Source organism: Mandrillus leucophaeus, unplaced genomic scaffold (genome assembly GCF_000951045.1).
Source record: "Mandrillus leucophaeus isolate KB7577 unplaced genomic scaffold, Mleu.le_1.0 Scaffold575, whole genome shotgun sequence".
Lineage (NCBI taxonomy): Eukaryota > Metazoa > Chordata > Mammalia > Primates > Cercopithecidae > Mandrillus > Mandrillus leucophaeus.
In genome coordinates, this window is record NW_012106197.1 from 327,938 (window position 1) to 336,165 (window position 8,228).

Below are 8,228 nucleotides of genomic sequence, written 5' to 3' on the forward strand. Positions count from 1 at the left end.
GGGCCAGCCCTGCAGGGAGGGCCTTGGGTGTGAGGCTGAGGCCCTGAGGTTGGGCGGGAGATCCCGGCCGGGACTGGGTTGGGAGCCTGTGGGGTGCGTTCCCTGGTTCAGTAGACTGGTTCCTATTTCTCTTCTTATTTTCTTTTCTGCTGTCTTGTTTTGTTATTTCTTCAACCTTCCCCAAATCTCTGGAATGCTTAAAAACTCACAAATGCAACTGAAGACCCTTGATATCACTATAGCCATTTGATAATTCCAGTGTTATTAGATGAGTAATTTAGATGGTAAAAATACAGTTATAAGTTGGAATACAATAATGTCCTCCCTCTGATTTTTGAAAGCATAATGGTGAAGTAATTAAAGTTTTAAAGGGTTATTATCAAAAACATCTATTAAACATTTTAAACGCCTCCTGCCTCCCAGCGGTGAGCTTTCGTCTTCATGGGTGATGCTCACAGCACTCATCCCAGCACCTCTGGGAGCCGCTGGCCAGGGAGGCGACAGCATGTGAGCCAAGGCTGCTTCGCTGGGTGGAGTCAGAAGGCACCAGGGGACTGGCACGTGCTCCGGGTCCTCGTGGGACCCTTGGTTTCACTCGCAGAAAATGGCCAGCGCCTCGGAAGCAGCTGCCTCCTGCCCGGCTCTCTGAGGTGGGGGCCCTCTTCCTGGGTCAGCATATGCTGGACTCCACCTCTCCCTTCTCGGCCGTCTTCTAAGTGCTGCGGGCGTTGCTTGCCCAGGTCCCTCTCATTCTGCAGCATTCCGGAGAGGTCCAGCTCCGACATGGGATCCCAGGCAGGATGCAGAGGCTCCTGTTTATCCCTGAGAGGGCACTGGGGTTGCTGGTTTCCCAACACGGTGTTTGTGTCAGGCAGGTGGAGGGTTTGCCCCTCCCTTCTGCGGCTCTGCAGGTGAACAGGCACCTTCTCAGAACAGCAAGCGCAACTCAGCCCCAAACAACCCCCCAGCCACAGCAGGGTGCTCCCCACCTGGGAGTCACAGGATGCTGGGGTCAGGCCTGCAGCCAGGGCTGCTCAGTAATAACCCATGGGGCCGACTGAGGGCTCAGAGGAACGTGCTGCCTTCGTTCTGTTTCTATTGCAACAGGCCTTTCGGGATCTCACACAGAGGTTAACTTTAGCTTCCAAATCACTTTTCGATTGTTTGTTCATTTTTTTATTTTGATGGCAACTCACTTCTTAATGCAGCTCCTGATGAAGTTTCACAACTTTGCTGTTCCAAATTATGTACTACCGTGACGAAAGGAGTTAGGTATTACTTCCTAATAAAATACGTGGTCCAGTGATGGGTTAAGAAATACAATGTAATCAGATAGATCAGTTATAATTCTTAAAGAAGCAATATTCTGTTACGGTGTTGAGAATAAAACCATTTTAAAGCAGAGTTTCTCTTTGCTCTGTGGGTTTCTTAATGAGCTGGGAGACGAGGGGTCCCTGGGGGTGGTGGACAGTGGGCCAGGCAGCTGTCACCTTTCTCCGATTTGTGTTTCAGATGGAACGGCGCTGAGCTGGTGGGCTGGAAGAGCCAACGAGACCCACACTTACTGGGGAGGATCTTTTCCCGGCGCCCACCAGTGTGCCTGTGGGTTAGAGAGGGACTGCCTGGATCCTCAGTACGGCTGTAACTGTGACGCCGACCGGGACGAATGGTGAATTGCATGTGATTTCCTCCGTGAGACGTGCTCTTGTTATTGCTTGAAGCGTAGGACAGATGTAGGTTCCGTCGCGTCCTCACAAGTTAGAGACATGTACGCTGATGAACTATGATACAAGTGACCAGAAGCCTAAAAATTACGGTCAATGAATTACTGGTTTCCTTTCTTTCTTATCTTGGTTTGTTGTTTCTCATTTTTAACCTTTTCATTATGAGCAAGGTCAAATCTATGCAAAAGTAGAGACGACAGTACTAATGAACCCCCACATGCCCATTGCCCAACCTCAACAGCCATTGCCCACGGCCAGCTTTTGGCCGTAGATATGCCCACCTCGTCACCCCATCCCAGTGATTGTGGAGAAAACCCACATATCACGTCATTTCATCTGTCAACACTTCATTGGTTCGTTGTGAAAAATTTATCACAAATCATGCACATTTTATTTCTTCAATAAGATAACCTCATTAAAGGATTAAAAGGTTTAAATTCAACCTAATTTAGTCCATTTAAGTAATCTCATGTGGACAGGACATATTTTCTAAACCAATTTCCAAAGTGTGGCCTCCAACACTCTCAACTACCAACGGGTCCACGATCACCCAGGTGTCGGGGGTGACATGTCCTCAGGTCCACGATCACCTGGGTGTTGGGGGTGACACGTCCTCAGATCCACGATCACCTGAGTGTTGGGGGTGACACGTCCTCAGATCCACGATCACCTGGGTGTTGGGGGTGACATGTCCTCAGGTCCACGATCACCTGGGTGTTGGGGGTGACACATCCTTGGTGTCACCTCTGAAAGGCGTAGTGCGTGCTTTCACAGCAAAGGCTCTGAGAAGTCCCGCATAAATACTGCTGGACCCATGGGAGTTGTCCCACGTGATCTGATGAAGCTGCTGGTCTGACTTATGGATGTTTACATGAAAAGTATCTCTCAGTGTGGCCCACACTCTGGAAATACAGAGCATCAACGGCTTAAAAATGATCTTCAAAATGGCTAAACAAGGGAATTGCCTCACATATGTAGACAATATGTGAAATCAGAAAGCTTATTATATTTGAAGATAATACTGGAATCCCCGTTGATTTTATGTTTTTACTTACAAGACAATATTTATAAAGTGAGAATGTTTTCAAATCTCTAGATTCATATTTTAATGTTTATCACCAATAAAAAAATATTTCATATAGCTCAAATGCTTCAGATACTATATTTTTATGGCACTTTTAATATGGGCCATGAACACCAAAATCACTTAAAAAAACACACAATTTGGTCAATATGATTTATTTGGCTACAGAATGTCTACAAGCTTAGGAATCAGTTCACTCAGAAATGATCTCACAGTTGTAACTGCAAGGTTTTCATTTGCTCACCTGGCATGAACAAAAGCTGGAACACATCAGTTTAAGAATATTCTGAAAGAATTTGAAAGATCTGCGGAAATGCACGTGTCAGAGACGGTGGCAGTGAAGGCCCCAGGCAGAGGTTAGCAAACTCTGGCCTGTGAACCAAGTCCTGTCCGCAACCTGATCTTCCAAAGTTCTCCTGGCACGCAGCCGCATTCTTCCTTCACGTTTTACTACGGCTGCTCTCAGTCCCACGGCTGGGTTGAGTCAAGACAGGGACCCTGTGGTCTGAAAGCCTGAAATTCTTACCATGCGGCCCTTTACAGAAAACGGTGCTGATCTACCGTGGAGAATGCCGTGCTGGAGCCAAGTCCCTGAGACTGGGAAGGGACGGGAGACCCAGACCAGAACACACGCTGGAATCGGGCGACTTCCCAAGGACCCACCTCCTGACCGTGGTCTCCAGGACGGGCAGAGGGCACCAGTCAGGACGGCCCTGGCCTGCTGGGAAGGCCAGGCTGGTGGGCAGGGATGCAGCTGCAGGGCTAAATGCCACAGGAGCAATTTAGATTCTGGAATCCTGTAGTCTAGGAGCCATGTGGACGCACCCTCTCCCAGGGGGCCCGGCCAGGGTGGTGGCCAGGCCAGGGTCAGAGGGGCCGCAGGACGGTTGGTGGACCCAGAGGAGGTAAGGAAAAAGGGCGGCCCATGACCGTCCTGCTGGACTTGCAGGCAGAAAGGGTCAGCCTGGGGACCTGGAGGCTGCAGTGGAGGGCCCTGAGCCCTCATCCAGTCTTGGACGCAGGATCCAGTGACACAGGAAGGCCCTTGTGATGCCCAGTAAGCGTGAGCCACCCCCACCCCAACCAGGGAAGCCGAGAGCCCCAGCCAGTGCCCTACAGTTGCTGGGTCTTACAGGGTCCGTGTGATGCCGACTGGGATTGGAAACGCCACCTGGGCCCGCTGAGGGTGGGCGTCTGCAGCCAGGCAGTGAGTGGAGCTTGGTCCCCTCTCCGTTCCTTTCCGTATTTTATTTTGTCCCTGAGAATCGCTGGAATGAGCGTGCACCTGCCACAAGAGCCCACCAAGGCCCCTTGACCTGCGCAGTAGAAACCTCACGGTGAGAAGACCCACATGGAAGCTCCTGAAACAGCCGCTCCCCTCCCCAGAAACGCAGAGCAGCATCTCCCAGGAGCAGTGAGGAGACCCCGCCACCCTTGCAGACCTGAAGAATGGCAGGCGGTGGTCTCAATCATTTCCCCCTGAAATCACTGATAGGGCGCCTGAAAAATCAAAACCGACGATGCTGGAAGATGAGGGATCCTGAGGATTAAATAAATCACTGATAGGGCGCCTGAAAAATCAAAACCGACAATGCTGGAAGATGGGGGATCCTGAAGATTAAATTAAGGGGCCTCATCAGAGCGGTGTGATAGGTGCGGTGCCTTTACTAAAACAGTGGCTCTTGATTCAGCAAAACGTTATTCTCAACATCAGTAGGGAAGGGCCCTTGAAATCCCTTTGCGTCTCGCCCCGGCCGTGCTGACCCGCTCCGTCTGTGAGGCCACCTCAGAGCACTGTCCTGGCAGCTCAGGGAAGAGGCCACGCTAGCCCGACGAGAACGCCAGTGGGAAGGACTCTGGAGGCAGCCACAGGGCGTCAATTACCTGGGCACCTGCCCCTGCCCATTGCGGGCCGGGCTTTTGTGGGCCCACCAACTCGTGGATTTGGGTGAGCACAGCAGCGACCCATTGCTGAAGCAGCTGGGGACTCAGGATGGACGCAAAGGTGGCCCGAGGGCTTGGACAAGTCCTGGTGCAGGAGAGGCAGAGCCCTGTCGGCCACAGCCATGTCCACCCCAGAGATGCTCCCCAGGGCTCACACCTGGCCCGTGGGAGGCTCGCTGGGGCCGCTGGTGGAGGAGGAGCCTGGGGTCAGCCTTGCGTGGTGCAGAGGAAGGAGCAGGCACTGCGGGTCCAGGGGCACCTCCTGAGTGGGGCGAAGGAACGTGCCCCCCACCCCACCCCCCAAGGGCAGAGCAGTGCGCACAGCCAGACCCCAGTCCTGAAGCAGGTGTGGAAGGACACGTTTCCCTAGACACCACACGTGTCCCTTCGGCGAGGATGAGCAGGAACCGCCGGCGGGTGGGCAGCTGCTGGTCAGTGCCCAGGAAGGTGCGAGTCTGGAAGTAACCTGTGGGGGAGGCCTTCGGGGCCTGCAGGGCGTGTGGGGCCTGTGGGGGCTGCGGGGGCTGCGGTCTCCTCATGGAGCCGAGGCTGAGGCTGCGAGACCAAGAGCCCCGTCTGCAGAGCAGGCCAGCCTCAGTCCTCGGACACCCGGGGCTGCACCGCCCACGTTCCCTGGACATAGAGGTCAGGGCGAAGTGAACGCTTTGGCAGCGTGGACCCCACCCACCCGGAGAGGCGGGATTCGGCCTCTGGGGCCCTGATCTGTGTCCGGTTATGACTGACCTCAGGAGTTGTGCCTGCAGGTGGCTTCTGGCCGTGGAGGCTGCAGCCTGCGTGGGATGGCAGAGGCCGCTCATCAGCCCACAGTCCTCAGTGCACGGGAGCTGCTGCCCACGCAGCCTTGGGACCGACGGTCACTGGGAAGCTGCCCTCATGCAGTGTTCCATGGTGCATGCTCCCTGGGACCCTGCTGGGTGTCGGGATCGGTAGCAAAGGAGGGAGCTGATGAATCTGCTGAAGACCCCAGCGCTGACACGGGAGCCATGGGTTAGCCAGTAAGGATCGCTCGGCTGTGACGCTGAAGTCAGCCGCAGGGCAGAGGAGATGCAATCTGGACACAAGCGCGCCCGGGCAGCGTGAAGGACGGACTGTAGCAGACACGGCCAGGGATGCCCAGAGGGCCCGTGCACGCCAGGGACAGCCTCAACCCAGCAACCCACAGCATGCGAGGGAAGGACTGGCGTGCACGGGGATTCTCCACTGTCGCGCAGTGTGTCTGCCAGTCTGACATTGGTCAAAATAAAAGATCAAAAACTTGTAAAATGACTCAGAGGTGTGTGGTGTGTGTGGAGGCGTCGGTGTGAAGAAACAATCAAATGACCAAGGAGCGTCCAGAGACAGGTGCACAGTCCTGTGGGCAGCACCAGGGAGTGTGGAAAGTTTGGTCTTTTTAATAAATGAAGCCGGGTCCACTAGATATCCACGTGCAAGGAGTAAACCTTTATCTTTACTTCACAGCACATAAAGATCAATTCCAGTTGGATTTCAGATCAAATATGAAAGGCAAAAGAATAACAATTCTAGAAGAAAGCACCAGAAAGCATCCCCGATCCAGATCTCCAAGGGTTCTAATTCCATCTTGTAATTCCAAGCGAGTTCTGTCTCCTCTGCCTCCCACCTGCCTCTCAACCTCCGTCTCTCTCTCACTCTATTTCAATATAGACACACATAAGTATCCGGGTCCTGAATCATTGCAGAGTCCATTTTGCAGACATGATGCTCCTTTAACCTCAGATATTTCGTCCTGTATTTCTCAAAAGCAAAGCTGTTTTCTTACATAACCAGAGTCCAAAAATCAAAATCAGGAAATTCATATTGATCCAGTGCTATTTTGTAACCCATAATTTGTATTTACATTTCTCTAATTATTCCCATAATGCCCCATTACTGTTGATGTTAATTTGACAGTTTGGTTCAGATGACATCTGCCAGATTCCCCACTATGAATGATCATTTTTGCATTTGTGATCAATAGTGTTTTGTTCAGGGATGCAGGAAACCACGGTCTTACTCTCTTATGCCTCAGATTCAGCCCACTTATTTTAGCATCCATTAATTAATCTTGCCTGAATCAATTATTACTGATTGTTGTTCAGATGGTGGTGTTTTTGTTGTTGTTGTTTGTTTTGTTTCAGTAACACTGTTCCTCGTATGCACGTTCCTCAGTCGACATTCCGACTGTCGGGGTCTCTCCCCCTCTTCATAACGTGTCCTGTCTCCTGTCCTGACGTCATCTGGGGCTGCAGCTGTCCCAGGCGAGGCGGGTTTCAGCCGTGTCCTCCTGCCAGGCCCCATCCTCCTCTGAGCACTTTCTTACATTTTACCCAACGGGTTCCAGGCGCATCCTGCTCTAAGCTCGTCCTTCCTGGAGAAGATTCTTTTCCTTTGGTGCATCTTCTGTTAAATTCAGCCCTAAACAATTGTATCTCCCATTCTGGTGTTGTAAACCGAGTTATCATTCTGTCTTCTAACTGGTTATTATTTAGTTTAAGTCCCAGCTATTTATCTTTGTTTTTATTGCGTTTGCTTTTGGGTTCTTGGTCATGAAATCTTTGCCTAAGCCAATGTCTAGAATGTTTTTTCTGATGTTGTCTTCTAGAATTTTTACAGTTTCAGGTCTTACATTTAAGTCCTTGATTATTGGTGTATGTGAAAGCATGGTCTCATCACATCCGGTTCCACTGAACTCTTTCTTCTTGCCCATTTGGTGAGACACTCACTGTCTTTAGGGCTGAGGCACTTAGAGGGTATACATGTGAATGTCACGCATGTAGATACCATGTACGCCTCAATAAAGACACTGATCACATGCACGTGTATATTTATGGAATCACATCAAGAATGTGTCTTCATAATTATCATCCAGAACATTTTATGAGAAATGGATGTTAACATTCATCAAAGGTTTTTCCAGCATTTATGCAAGTAATCAAATGATTTTTCTCCTTAGATATCTTAATTCGATAAAACATATTAATGATTTCCTAATACTGAAACTGGAATAGATCACTGGCCATATTGTGTCTTTCTTTGTGTGGAATTACATTCTTCACGCACCGATAATACAGCTAGAAGGTTTGTGTCAACGTTCGCAGGTGGCCAGTCTGTGCATTCCTTTTTCTTCCCGTCATTATCAGATTTAGGTGTCAAGGTCACACTTGCTTCATAGAATTGGGATGTTTTCCTTCATTTCAGTGCTCTGGAAGAATTTTTCTTTTTTTGGAGCATTGGGACTATTAGATTTTTGAAGTTTTACTAGACTCTCTCTGTGAATCCACCTTAACCAGGGACTTCTGTGGCACATTTTCTTGATACATTTCTGTTTTGTTTCTACAGAATTGAATACACTAAACTACATAAACCCAGTGGAATCAATTTCATTAAACTTAATTTTCCTAGTAAATTATCTTTTCACTAGTAACAAGATAAATTCAGGGCCAGGCGCAGTGGCTCAC

General features: G+C 50.3%; 1 protein-coding gene across 1 annotated transcript in view; it reads left to right on the top strand.

Moving 5' to 3' along the window:
* The window catches only part of LOC105552798 (contactin-associated protein-like 4), a 193,941-nt gene that overhangs the window by 120,748 nt on the left and 64,965 nt on the right, over window positions 1–8,228 (top strand). The gene's annotated exons all lie outside the window — the stretch shown is intronic.